Source organism: Ipomoea triloba, chromosome 4, assembly GCF_003576645.1.
Source record: "Ipomoea triloba cultivar NCNSP0323 chromosome 4, ASM357664v1".
Taxonomy (NCBI): domain Eukaryota; kingdom Viridiplantae; phylum Streptophyta; class Magnoliopsida; order Solanales; family Convolvulaceae; genus Ipomoea; species Ipomoea triloba.
The window spans coordinates 15,935,623-15,945,851 of NC_044919.1; the positions used below are offsets into that span (position 1 = coordinate 15,935,623).

The 10,229-nt window shown below is 50.3% G+C and overlaps 31 non-coding genes and 4 pseudogenes across 31 annotated transcripts; all 35 read left to right on the forward strand.

Annotated features, from left to right (window-relative positions):
• The first annotated feature begins 46 nt into the window (after window positions 1-46).
• LOC116017973 lies at window positions 47-164 on the forward strand (annotated as a pseudogene).
• Window positions 165-293: 129 nt separating this feature from the next.
• LOC116018441 lies at window positions 294-414 on the forward strand. Its single transcript, XR_004098457.1, has one exon. It is a non-coding gene; the product is annotated as a 5S ribosomal RNA (ribosomal RNA).
• Window positions 415-551: 137 nt separating this feature from the next.
• Window positions 552-672, forward strand: LOC116018442. Its single transcript, XR_004098458.1, has one exon. It is a non-coding gene; the product is annotated as a 5S ribosomal RNA (ribosomal RNA).
• A 137-nt stretch (window positions 673-809) lies between these two features.
• Window positions 810-930, forward strand: LOC116018350. The gene has a single exon (XR_004098371.1). It is a non-coding gene; the product is annotated as a 5S ribosomal RNA (ribosomal RNA).
• Window positions 931-1,249: 319 nt separating this feature from the next.
• LOC116018496 lies at window positions 1,250-1,367 on the forward strand. Its single transcript, XR_004098510.1, has one exon. It is a non-coding gene; the product is annotated as a 5S ribosomal RNA (ribosomal RNA).
• A 137-nt stretch (window positions 1,368-1,504) lies between these two features.
• Window positions 1,505-1,622, forward strand: LOC116018497. Its single transcript, XR_004098511.1, has one exon. It is a non-coding gene; the product is annotated as a 5S ribosomal RNA (ribosomal RNA).
• Window positions 1,623-1,759: 137 nt separating this feature from the next.
• On the forward strand, window positions 1,760-1,878 carry LOC116018358. The gene has a single exon (XR_004098379.1). It is a non-coding gene; the product is annotated as a 5S ribosomal RNA (ribosomal RNA).
• A 137-nt stretch (window positions 1,879-2,015) lies between these two features.
• On the forward strand, window positions 2,016-2,134 carry LOC116018408. The gene has a single exon (XR_004098426.1). It is a non-coding gene; the product is annotated as a 5S ribosomal RNA (ribosomal RNA).
• Window positions 2,135-2,271: 137 nt separating this feature from the next.
• On the forward strand, window positions 2,272-2,390 carry LOC116018248. The gene has a single exon (XR_004098273.1). It is a non-coding gene; the product is annotated as a 5S ribosomal RNA (ribosomal RNA).
• A 137-nt stretch (window positions 2,391-2,527) lies between these two features.
• On the forward strand, window positions 2,528-2,646 carry LOC116018287. The gene has a single exon (XR_004098309.1). It is a non-coding gene; the product is annotated as a 5S ribosomal RNA (ribosomal RNA).
• Window positions 2,647-2,783: 137 nt separating this feature from the next.
• Window positions 2,784-2,902, forward strand: LOC116018359. Its single transcript, XR_004098380.1, has one exon. It is a non-coding gene; the product is annotated as a 5S ribosomal RNA (ribosomal RNA).
• A 311-nt stretch (window positions 2,903-3,213) lies between these two features.
• LOC116018536 lies at window positions 3,214-3,331 on the forward strand. The gene has a single exon (XR_004098549.1). It is a non-coding gene; the product is annotated as a 5S ribosomal RNA (ribosomal RNA).
• Window positions 3,332-3,650: 319 nt separating this feature from the next.
• Window positions 3,651-3,769, forward strand: LOC116018386. Its single transcript, XR_004098406.1, has one exon. It is a non-coding gene; the product is annotated as a 5S ribosomal RNA (ribosomal RNA).
• Window positions 3,770-3,898: 129 nt separating this feature from the next.
• Window positions 3,899-4,016, forward strand: LOC116018541. The gene has a single exon (XR_004098554.1). It is a non-coding gene; the product is annotated as a 5S ribosomal RNA (ribosomal RNA).
• Window positions 4,017-4,145: 129 nt separating this feature from the next.
• LOC116018542 lies at window positions 4,146-4,263 on the forward strand. Its single transcript, XR_004098555.1, has one exon. It is a non-coding gene; the product is annotated as a 5S ribosomal RNA (ribosomal RNA).
• Window positions 4,264-4,392: 129 nt separating this feature from the next.
• On the forward strand, window positions 4,393-4,510 carry LOC116018543. The gene has a single exon (XR_004098556.1). It is a non-coding gene; the product is annotated as a 5S ribosomal RNA (ribosomal RNA).
• Window positions 4,511-4,639: 129 nt separating this feature from the next.
• On the forward strand, window positions 4,640-4,757 carry LOC116018544. The gene has a single exon (XR_004098557.1). It is a non-coding gene; the product is annotated as a 5S ribosomal RNA (ribosomal RNA).
• A 129-nt stretch (window positions 4,758-4,886) lies between these two features.
• Window positions 4,887-5,004, forward strand: LOC116018545. Its single transcript, XR_004098558.1, has one exon. It is a non-coding gene; the product is annotated as a 5S ribosomal RNA (ribosomal RNA).
• Window positions 5,005-5,133: 129 nt separating this feature from the next.
• On the forward strand, window positions 5,134-5,251 carry LOC116018546. The gene has a single exon (XR_004098559.1). It is a non-coding gene; the product is annotated as a 5S ribosomal RNA (ribosomal RNA).
• Window positions 5,252-5,380: 129 nt separating this feature from the next.
• Window positions 5,381-5,498, forward strand: LOC116018547. Its single transcript, XR_004098560.1, has one exon. It is a non-coding gene; the product is annotated as a 5S ribosomal RNA (ribosomal RNA).
• A 129-nt stretch (window positions 5,499-5,627) lies between these two features.
• LOC116018550 lies at window positions 5,628-5,745 on the forward strand. The gene has a single exon (XR_004098562.1). It is a non-coding gene; the product is annotated as a 5S ribosomal RNA (ribosomal RNA).
• A 129-nt stretch (window positions 5,746-5,874) lies between these two features.
• Window positions 5,875-5,992, forward strand: LOC116018551. Its single transcript, XR_004098563.1, has one exon. It is a non-coding gene; the product is annotated as a 5S ribosomal RNA (ribosomal RNA).
• A 129-nt stretch (window positions 5,993-6,121) lies between these two features.
• On the forward strand, window positions 6,122-6,239 carry LOC116018552. The gene has a single exon (XR_004098564.1). It is a non-coding gene; the product is annotated as a 5S ribosomal RNA (ribosomal RNA).
• Window positions 6,240-6,368: 129 nt separating this feature from the next.
• On the forward strand, window positions 6,369-6,486 carry LOC116018553. Its single transcript, XR_004098565.1, has one exon. It is a non-coding gene; the product is annotated as a 5S ribosomal RNA (ribosomal RNA).
• Window positions 6,487-6,797: 311 nt separating this feature from the next.
• Window positions 6,798-6,915, forward strand: LOC116018534. Its single transcript, XR_004098547.1, has one exon. It is a non-coding gene; the product is annotated as a 5S ribosomal RNA (ribosomal RNA).
• A 129-nt stretch (window positions 6,916-7,044) lies between these two features.
• LOC116018535 lies at window positions 7,045-7,162 on the forward strand. The gene has a single exon (XR_004098548.1). It is a non-coding gene; the product is annotated as a 5S ribosomal RNA (ribosomal RNA).
• Window positions 7,163-7,299: 137 nt separating this feature from the next.
• Window positions 7,300-7,417, forward strand: LOC116018414. Its single transcript, XR_004098431.1, has one exon. It is a non-coding gene; the product is annotated as a 5S ribosomal RNA (ribosomal RNA).
• Window positions 7,418-7,736: 319 nt separating this feature from the next.
• LOC116018295 lies at window positions 7,737-7,855 on the forward strand. The gene has a single exon (XR_004098319.1). It is a non-coding gene; the product is annotated as a 5S ribosomal RNA (ribosomal RNA).
• Window positions 7,856-7,992: 137 nt separating this feature from the next.
• Window positions 7,993-8,111, forward strand: LOC116018254. Its single transcript, XR_004098278.1, has one exon. It is a non-coding gene; the product is annotated as a 5S ribosomal RNA (ribosomal RNA).
• A 137-nt stretch (window positions 8,112-8,248) lies between these two features.
• Window positions 8,249-8,367, forward strand: LOC116018256. The gene has a single exon (XR_004098280.1). It is a non-coding gene; the product is annotated as a 5S ribosomal RNA (ribosomal RNA).
• A 137-nt stretch (window positions 8,368-8,504) lies between these two features.
• LOC116017927 lies at window positions 8,505-8,624 on the forward strand. Its single transcript, XR_004097998.1, has one exon. It is a non-coding gene; the product is annotated as a 5S ribosomal RNA (ribosomal RNA).
• Window positions 8,625-8,687: 63 nt separating this feature from the next.
• LOC116017962 lies at window positions 8,688-8,805 on the forward strand (annotated as a pseudogene).
• Window positions 8,806-8,934: 129 nt separating this feature from the next.
• LOC116017963 lies at window positions 8,935-9,052 on the forward strand (annotated as a pseudogene).
• Window positions 9,053-9,363: 311 nt separating this feature from the next.
• LOC116018382 lies at window positions 9,364-9,484 on the forward strand. Its single transcript, XR_004098402.1, has one exon. It is a non-coding gene; the product is annotated as a 5S ribosomal RNA (ribosomal RNA).
• Window positions 9,485-9,613: 129 nt separating this feature from the next.
• On the forward strand, window positions 9,614-9,740 carry LOC116018332 (annotated as a pseudogene).
• The last annotated feature ends 489 nt before the right edge of the window (window positions 9,741-10,229 follow it).

Below are 10,229 nucleotides of genomic sequence, written 5' to 3' on the forward strand. Positions count from 1 at the left end.
TGCGTGGAGAGAGAGGGTCAAGTACATTTTGCGCGCAGTACGTGACGGATGTGATCATACCAGCACTAATGTACCGGATCGCATCAGAACTCCGAAGAGAAGCGTTCTTGGGCTAGAGTAGTACTAGGATGTTGACCCCCTGGGAAGTCCTCGTGTTGCATCCCCCACCCTCTTTTTAATTTTTCTTATAAACCTCTGGACCGCTCGCTAAGGGTACTATCTTTTTAAACCGCTAAGTGAGAAAAGTTGCGCGGAGAGAGAGGGTCAAGTACATATTGCGCGCAGTACATGACGGATGCGATCATACCAGCACTAATGCACCGGATCCCATCAGAACTCCGAAGTTGAGCGCGCTTGGGCGAGAATAGTACCAGGATGGGCGACCCCCCCTGGGAAGTCCTCGTGTTGCATCCCCCACCCTCTTTTTAATTTTTCTTTTAAATCGCTGGACCGCTCGCTAAGGGTACTATCCTTTTAAACCGCTAAACCGCTAAGCGAGAGAAGTTGCGCGGAGAGAGAGGGTCAAGTACATATTGCGCGCAGTACATGACGGATGCGATCATACCAGCACTAATGCACCGGATCCCATCAGAACTCCGAAGTTGAGCGCGCTTGGGCGAGAATAGTACCAGGATGGGCGACCCCCCCTGGGAAGTCCTCGTGTTGCATCCCCCACCCTCTTTTTAATTTTTCTTTTAAATCGCTGGACCGCTCGCTAAGGGTACTATCCTTTTAAACCACTAAACCGCTAAGCGAGAGAAGTTGCGCGGAAAGAGAGGGTCAAGTACATTTTGCGCGCAGTACATGACGGATGCGATCATACCAGCACTAATGCACCGGATCCCATCAGAACTCCGAAGTTAAGCGCGCTTGGGCGAGAATAGTACCAGGATGGGCGACCCCCCCTGGGAAGTCCTCGTGTTGCATCCCCCACCCTCTTTTTAATTTTTCTTTTAAACCGCTGGACCGCTCGCTATGGGTACTATCCTTTTAGACCGCTAAACCGCTAAGCGAGAGAAGTTGCGCGGAGAGAGAGGGTCAAGTACATTTTGCGCGCAGTACATGACGGATGCGATCATACCAGCACTAATGCACCGGATCCCATCAGAACTCCGAAGTCAAGCTAATTTTTCTTTTAAACCGCTGAACCGCTCGCTAAGGATACTATCCTTTTAAACCGCTAAACCGCTAAGCGAGAGAAGTTGCGCGGAGACAGATGGTCAAGTACATTTTGCGCGCAGTCCATGACGGATGCGATCATACCAGCACTAATGCACCGGATCACATCAGAACTCCGAAGTGAAGCGCCCTTGGGCGAGAGTAGTACTAGGATGGTGTCCCCCTGGGAAGTCCTCGTGTTGCATCCCTCACCCTCTTTTTAATTTTTCTTTTAAACCGCTGGACCGCTCGCTAAGGGTACTATCCTTTTAAACTGCTAACCCGCTAAGCGAGAGAAGTTGCGCGGAGACAGATGGTCAAGTACATTTTGCGCGCAGTCCATGACGGATGCGATCATACCAGCACTAATGCACCGGATCACATCAGAACTCCGAAGTGAAGCGCCCTTGGGCGAGAGTAGTACTAGGATGGTGTCCCCCTGGGAAGTCCTCGTGTTGCATCCCTCACCCTCTTTTTAATTTTTCTTTTAAACCGCTGGACCGCTCGCTAAGGGTACTATCCTTTTAAACTGCTAACCCGCTAAGCGAGAGAAGTTGCGCGGAGAGAGAGGGTCAAGTACATTTTGCGCGCAGTACATGACGGATGCAAACATACCAGCACTAATGCACCGGATCCCATCATAACTCCGAAGTGAAACGTGCTTGGGCGAGAGTAGTACTAGGATGGGTGACCCCCTGGGAAGTCCTCGTGTTGCATCCCCCACCCTCTTTTTAATCTTTCTTTTAAACCGCTGGACCGCTCGCTAAGGGTACTATCCTTTTAAACCGCTAAACCGCTAAGCGAGAGAAGTTGCGCGGAGAGAGAGGGTCAAGTACATTTTGCGCGCAGTACATGACGGATGCGATCATACCAGCACTAATGCATCGGATCCCATCAGAACTCCGAAGCTAAGCGTGCTTGGGCGAGAGTAATACTAGGATTGGTGACCCCCTGGGAAGTCCTCGTGTTGCTTCCCCCACCCTCTTTTTAATCTTTCTTTTAAACCGCTGGACCGCTCGCTAAGGGTACTATCCTTTTAAACCGCTAAACCGCTAAGCGAGAGAAGTTGCGCGGAGAGAGAGGGTCAAGTACATTTTGCGCGCAGTACGTGACGGATGCGATCATACCAGCACTAATGCACCGGATCCCATCAGAACTCCGAAGTTAAGCGTGCTTGGGCGAGAGTAGTACTAGGATTGGTGACCCCCTGGGAAGTCCTCGTGTTGCATCCCCCACCCTCTTTTTAATTTTTCTTTTAAACCGCTGGACCGCTCGCTAAGGGTACTATCCTTTTAAACCGCTAAACCGCTAAGCGAGAGAAGTTGCGCGGAGAGAGAGGGTCAAGTACATTTTGCGCGCAGTACATGACGGATGCGATCATACCAGCACTAATGCACCGGATCCCATCAGAACTCCGAAGTTAAGCGCCCTTGGGCGAGAATAGTACTAGGATGGGTGACCCCCTGGGAAGTCCTCGTGTTGCATCCCCCACCCTCTTTTTAATCTTTCTTTTAAACCGCTGGACCGCTCGCTAAGGGTACTATCCTTTTAAACCGCTAAACCGCTAAGCGAGAGAAGTTGCGCGGAGAGAGAGGGTCAAGTACATATTGCGCGCAGTACATGACGGATGCGATCATACCCGCACTAATGCACCGGATCCCATCAGAACTCCGAAGTGAAGCGCCCTTGGGCGAGAGTAGTACTAGGATGGGTGGCCCCCTGGGAAGTCCTCGTGTTGCATCCCCCACCCTCTTTTTAATTTTTCTTTTAAACCTCTGGACCGCTCGCTAAGGGTACTATCTTTTTAAACCGCTAAGTGAGAAAAGTTGCGCGGAGAGAGAGGGTCAAGTACATTTTGCGCGCAGTACATAACGGATGCAATCATACCAGCACAAATGCACCGGATCCCATCAGAACTCCGAAGTCAAGCTAATTTTTCTTTTAAACCGCTGGACCGCTCGCTAAGGGTACTATCCTTTTAAACCGCTAAACCGCTAAGCGAGAGAAGTTGCGCGGAGAGAGAGGGTCAAGTACATTTTGCGCGCAGTACATGACGGATGCGATCATACCAGCACTAATGCACCGGATCACATCAGAACTCCGAAGTGAAGCGCCCTTGGGCGAGAGTAGTACTAGGATGGTGTCCCCCTAGGAAGTCCTCGTGTTGCATCCCCCACCCTCTTTTTAATTTTTCTTTTAAACCGCTGGACCGCTCGCTATGGGTACTATCCTTTTAGACCGCTAAACCGCTAAGCGAGAGAAGTTGCGCGGAGAGAGAGGGTCAAGTACATTTTGCGCGCAGTACATGACGGATGCGATCATACCAGCACTAATGCACCGGATCCCATCAGAACTCCGAAGTCAAGCTAATTTTTCTTTTAAACCGCTGGACCGCTCGCTAAGGGTACTATCCTTTTAAACCGCTAAACCGCTAAGCGAGAGAAGTTGCGCGGAGAGAGAGGGTCAAGTACATTTTGCGCGCAGTACATGACGGATGCGATCATACCAACACTAATGCACCGGATCCCATTAGAACTCTGAAGCTAAGCGTGCTTGGGCGAGAGTAGTATTAGGATGGGTGACCCCCTGGGAAATCCTCGTGTTGCTTCCCCCACTCTCTTTTTAATTTTTCTTTTAAACCGCTAGACCGCTCGCTAAGGGTACTATCCTTTTAAACCGCTAAGCGAGAGAAGTTGCGCGGAGATAGAGGGTCAAGTACATTTTGCGCGTAGTACATGACGGATGCGATCATACCAGCACTAATGCACCGGATCACATCAGAACTCCGAAGTGAAGCGCCCTTGGGCGAGAGTAGTACTAGGATGGTGTCCCCCTGGGAAGTCCTCGTGTTGCTTCCCCCACTCTCTTTTTAATTTTTCTTTTAAACTGCTGGACAGCTCGCTAAGGCTACTATCCTTTTAAACCGCTAAGCGAGAGAAGTTGCGCGGAGAGAGAGGGGCAAGTACATTTTGCGCGTAGTACATGACGGATGCGATCATACCAGCACTAATGCACCGGATCACATCAGAACTCCGAAGTGAAGCGCCCTTGGGCGAGAGTAGTACTAGGATGGTGTCCCCCTGGGAAGTCCTCGTGTTGCTTCCCCCACTCTCTTTTTAATTTTTCTTTTAAACTGCTGGACAGCTCGCTAAGGCTACTATCCTTTTAAACCGCTAAGCGAGAGAAGTTGCGCGGAGAGAGAGGGGCAAGTACATTTTGCGCGTAGTACATGACGGATGCGATCATACCAGCACTAATGCACCGGATCACATCAGAACTCCGAAGTGAAGCGCCCTTGGGCGAGAGTAGTACTAGGATGGTGTCCCCCTGGGAAGTCCTCGTGTTGCTTCCCCCACTCTCTTTTTAATTTTTCTTTTAAACTGCTGGACAGCTCGCTAAGGCTACTATCCTTTTAAACCGCTAAGCGAGAGAAGTTGCGCGGAGAGAGAGGGGCAAGTACATTTTGCGCGTAGTACATGACGGATGCGATCATACCAGCACTAATGCACCGGATCACATCAGAACTCCGAAGTGAAGCGCCCTTGGGCGAGAGTAGTACTAGGATGGTGTCCCCCTGGGAAGTCCTCGTGTTGCTTCCCCCACTCTCTTTTTAATTTTTCTTTTAAACTGCTGGACAGCTCGCTAAGGCTACTATCCTTTTAAACCGCTAAGCGAGAGAAGTTGCGCGGAGAGAGAGGGGCAAGTACATTTTGCGCGTAGTACATGACGGATGCGATCATACCAGCACTAATGCACCGGATCACATCAGAACTCCGAAGTGAAGCGCCCTTGGGCGAGAGTAGTACTAGGATGGTGTCCCCCTGGGAAGTCCTCGTGTTGCTTCCCCCACTCTCTTTTTAATTTTTCTTTTAAACTGCTGGACAGCTCGCTAAGGCTACTATCCTTTTAAACCGCTAAGCGAGAGAAGTTGCGCGGAGAGAGAGGGGCAAGTACATTTTGCGCGTAGTACATGACGGATGCGATCATACCAGCACTAATGCACCGGATCACATCAGAACTCCGAAGTGAAGCGCCCTTGGGCGAGAGTAGTACTAGGATGGTGTCCCCCTGGGAAGTCCTCGTGTTGCTTCCCCCACTCTCTTTTTAATTTTTCTTTTAAACTGCTGGACAGCTCGCTAAGGCTACTATCCTTTTAAACCGCTAAGCGAGAGAAGTTGCGCGGAGAGAGAGGGGCAAGTACATTTTGCGCGTAGTACATGACGGATGCGATCATACCAGCACTAATGCACCGGATCACATCAGAACTCCGAAGTGAAGCGCCCTTGGGCGAGAGTAGTACTAGGATGGTGTCCCCCTGGGAAGTCCTCGTGTTGCTTCCCCCACTCTCTTTTTAATTTTTCTTTTAAACTGCTGGACAGCTCGCTAAGGCTACTATCCTTTTAAACCGCTAAGCGAGAGAAGTTGCGCGGAGAGAGAGGGGCAAGTACATTTTGCGCGTAGTACATGACGGATGCGATCATACCAGCACTAATGCACCGGATCACATCAGAACTCCGAAGTGAAGCGCCCTTGGGCGAGAGTAGTACTAGGATGGTGTCCCCCTGGGAAGTCCTCGTGTTGCTTCCCCCACTCTCTTTTTAATTTTTCTTTTAAACTGCTGGACAGCTCGCTAAGGCTACTATCCTTTTAAACCGCTAAGCGAGAGAAGTTGCGCGGAGAGAGAGGGGCAAGTACATTTTGCGCGTAGTACATGACGGATGCGATCATACCAGCACTAATGCACCGGATCACATCAGAACTCCGAAGTGAAGCGCCCTTGGGCGAGAGTAGTACTAGGATGGTGTCCCCCTGGGAAGTCCTCGTGTTGCTTCCCCCACTCTCTTTTTAATTTTTCTTTTAAACTGCTGGACAGCTCGCTAAGGCTACTATCCTTTTAAACCGCTAAGCGAGAGAAGTTGCGCGGAGAGAGAGGGGCAAGTACATTTTGCGCGTAGTACATGACGGATGCGATCATACCAGCACTAATGCACCGGATCACATCAGAACTCCGAAGTGAAGCGCCCTTGGGCGAGAGTAGTACTAGGATGGTGTCCCCCTGGGAAGTCCTCGTGTTGCTTCCCCCACTCTCTTTTTAATTTTTCTTTTAAACTGCTGGACAGCTCGCTAAGGCTACTATCCTTTTAAACCGCTAAGCGAGAGAAGTTGCGCGGAGAGAGAGGGGCAAGTACATTTTGCGCGTAGTACATGACGGATGCGATCATACCAGCACTAATGCACCGGATCACATCAGAACTCCGAAGTGAAGCGCCCTTGGGCGAGAGTAGTACTAGGATGGTGTCCCCCTGGGAAGTCCTCGTGTTGCTTCCCCCACTCTCTTTTTAATTTTTCTTTTAAACTGCTGGACAGCTCGCTAAGGCTACTATCCTTTTAAACCGCTAAGCGAGAGAAGTTGCGCGGAGAGAGAGGGGCAAGTACATTTTGCGCGTAGTACATGACGGATGCGATCATACCAGCACTAATGCACCGGATCCCATCAGAACTCCGAAGTCAAGCTAATTTTTCTTTTAAACCGCTGGACCGCTAGCTAAGGATACTATCCTTTTAAACCGCTAAACCGCTAAGCGAGAGAAGTTGCGTGGAGAGAGAGGGTCAAGTACATTTTGCGCGCAGTACATGACGGATGCAAACATACCAGCACTAATGCATCGGATCCCATCAGAACTCCGAAGTGAAGCGCCCTTGGGCGAGAGTAGTACTAGGATGGGGACCCCCTGGGAAGTCCTCGTGTTGCATCCCTCACCCTCGTTTTAATTTTTCTTTTAAACCGCTGGACCGCTCGCTAAGAGTACTATCCTTTTAAACCGCTAAGCGAGAGAAGTTGCGCGGAGAGAGAAGGTCAAGTACATTTTGCGCGCAGGACATGACGGATGCAAACATACCAGCACTAATGCATCGGATCCCATCAGAACTCCGAAGTGAAGCGCCCTTGGGCGAGAGTAGTACTAGGATGGGGACCCCCTGGGAAGTCCTCGTGTTGCATCCCTCACCCTCTTTTTAATTTTTCTTTTAAACCGCTGGACCGCTCGCTAAGGGTACTATCCTTTTAAACCGCTAAACCGCTAAGCGAGAGAAGTTACGTGGAGAGAGAGGGTCAAGTACATTTTGCGCGCAGTACATGACGGATGCGATCATACCAGCACTAATGCACCGGATCCCATCAGAACTCCGAAGTGAAGCGTTCTTGGGCTAGAGTAGTACTAGGATGGTGACCCCCTGGGAAGTCCTCGTGTTGCATCCCCCACCCTCTTTTTAATTTTTCTTTTAAACCGCTGGACCGCTCGCTAAGGGTACTATCCTTTTAAACCGCTAAACCGCTAAGCGAGAGAAGTTACGCGGAGAGAGAGGGTCAAGTACATTTTGCGCGCAGTACATTACGGATGCAATCATACCAGCACAAATGCACCGGATCCCATCAGAACTCCGAAGTCAAGCTAATTTTTCTTTTAAACCGCTGAACCGCTCGCTAAGGATACTATCCTTTTAAACCGCTAAACCGCTAAGCGAGAGAAGTTGCGCGGAGAGAGAGGGTCAAGTACATTTTGCGCGCAGGACATGACGGATGCGATCATACCAGCACTAATGCATCGGATCCCATCAGAACTCCGAAGCTAAGCGTGCTTGGGCGAGAGTAGTACTAGGATTGGTGACCCCCTGGGAAGTCCTCGTGTTGCATCCCCCACCCTCTTTTTAATGTTTCTTTTAAACCGCTGGACCGCGCGCTAAGGGTACTATCCTTTTAAACGGCTAAACCGCTAAGCGAGAGAAGTTGCGCGGAGAGCGAGGGTCAAGTACATTTTGCGCGCAGGACATGACGGATGCGATCATACCAGCACTAATGCAGCGGATCCCATCAGAACTCCGAAGTGAAGCGTGCTTGGGCGAGAGTAGTACTAGGATGGGTGACCCCCTGGGAAGTCCTCGTGTTGCATCCCCCACCCTCTTTTTAATGTTTCTTTTAAACCGCTGGACCGCGCGCTAAGGGTACTATCCTTTTAAACGGCTAAACCGCTAAGCGAGAGAAGTTGCGCGGAGAGCGAGGGTCAAGTACATTTTGCGCGCAGGACATGACGGATGCGATCATACCAGCACTAATGCAGCGGATCCCATCAGAACTCCGAAGTGAAGCGTGCTTGGGCGAGAGTAGTACTAGGATGGGTGACCCCCTGGGAAGTCCTCGTGTTGCATCCCCCACCCTCTTTTTAATGTTTCTTTTAAACCGCTGGACCGCGCGCTAAGGGTACTATCCTTTTAAACGGCTAAACCGCTAAGCGAGAGAAGTTGCGCGGAGAGCGAGGGTCAAGTACATTTTGCGCGCAGGACATGACGGATGCGATCATACCAGCACTAATGCAGCGGATCCCATCAGAACTCCGAAGTAAAGCGTGCTTGGGCGAGAGTAGTACTAGGATGGGTTTCCCCCTGGGAAGTCCTCGTGACCGCTAAACCGCTAAGCGAGGGAAGTTGCGCGGAGAGAGAAGGTCAAGTACATTTTGCGCGCAGTACATGACGGATGTGATCATACCAGCACTAATGCATCGGATCGCATTAGAACTCCGAAGTGAAGCGTTCTTGGGCTAGAGTAGTACTAGGATGGTGACCCCCTGGGAAATCCTTGTGTTGCATCACCCACCCTCTTTTTAATTTTTCTTTTAAACCACTGGACCGCTCGCTAAGGCTACTATCTTTTTAAACCGCTAAGTGAGATAAGTTGCGCGGAGAGAGAAGGTCAAGTACATTTTGCGCGCAGTACATGACGGATGTGATCATACCAGCACTAATGCATCGGATCGCATTAGAACTCCGAAGTGAAGCGTTCTTGGGCTAGAGTAGTACTAGGATGGTGACCCCCTGGGAAATCCTTGTGTTGCATCACCCACCCTCTTTTTAATTTTTCTTTTAAACCACTGGACCGCTCGCTAAGGCTACTATCTTTTTAAACCGCTAAGTGAGATAAGTTGCGCGGAGAGAGAAGGTCAAGTACATTTTGCGCGCAGTACATGACGGATGCGATCATACCAGCACTAATGCACCGGATCCCATCAGAACTCCGAAGTCAAGCTAATTTTTCTTTTAAACCGCTGGACCGCTCGCTAAGGATACTATCCTTTTAAACCGCTAAACCGCTAAGCGAGAGAAGTTGCGCGGAGAGAGAGGGTCAAGTACATATTGCGCGCAGTACATGACGGATGCGATCATACCAGCACTAATGCACCGGATCCCATCAGAACTCCGAAGTTAAGCGCGCTTGGGCGAGAACAGTACCAGGATGGGCGACCCCCCCTGGGAAGTCCTCGTGTTGCATCCCCCACCGTCTTTTTAATTTTTCTTTTAAACCGCGGGACCGCTCGCTAAGGGTACTATCCTTTTAAACCGCTAAGCGGGAGAAGTTGCGCGGAGAGAGATGGTCAAGTACATTTTGCACGCAGTACATGACGGATGCGATCATACCAACACTAATGCACTAATGCACCGGATCCCATCAGAACTCCGAAGTTAAGCGTGCTTGGGCGAGAGTAGTACTAGGATGGGTGACCCCCTGGGAAGTCCTCGTGTTGCATCCCCCACCCTCTTTTTAATCTTTCTTTTAAACCGCTGGACCGCTCGCTAANAAGCGTGCTTGGGCGAGAGTAGTATTAGGATGGGTGAACCCCTGGGAAGTCCTCGTGTTGCTTCCCCCACCCTCTTTTTAATTTTTCTTTTAAACCGCTGGACCGCTCGCTAAGGTTACTATCCTTTTAAACCACTAAACCGCTAAGCGAGAGAAGATGCGCGGAAAGAGAGGGTCAAGTACATTTTGCGCGCAGTACATGACGGATGCGATCATACCAGCACTAATGCACCGGATCACATCAGAACTCCGAAGTCAAGCTAATTTTTCTTTTAAACCGCTGGACCGCTCGCTAAGGGTACTATCCTTTTAGACCGCTAAACCGCTAAGCGAGAGAAGTTGCGGGGAGAGAGAGGGTCAAGTACATTTTGCGCGCAGTACATGACGGATGCAAACATACCAGCACTAATGCACCGGATCCCATCAGAACTCCGAAGTGAAA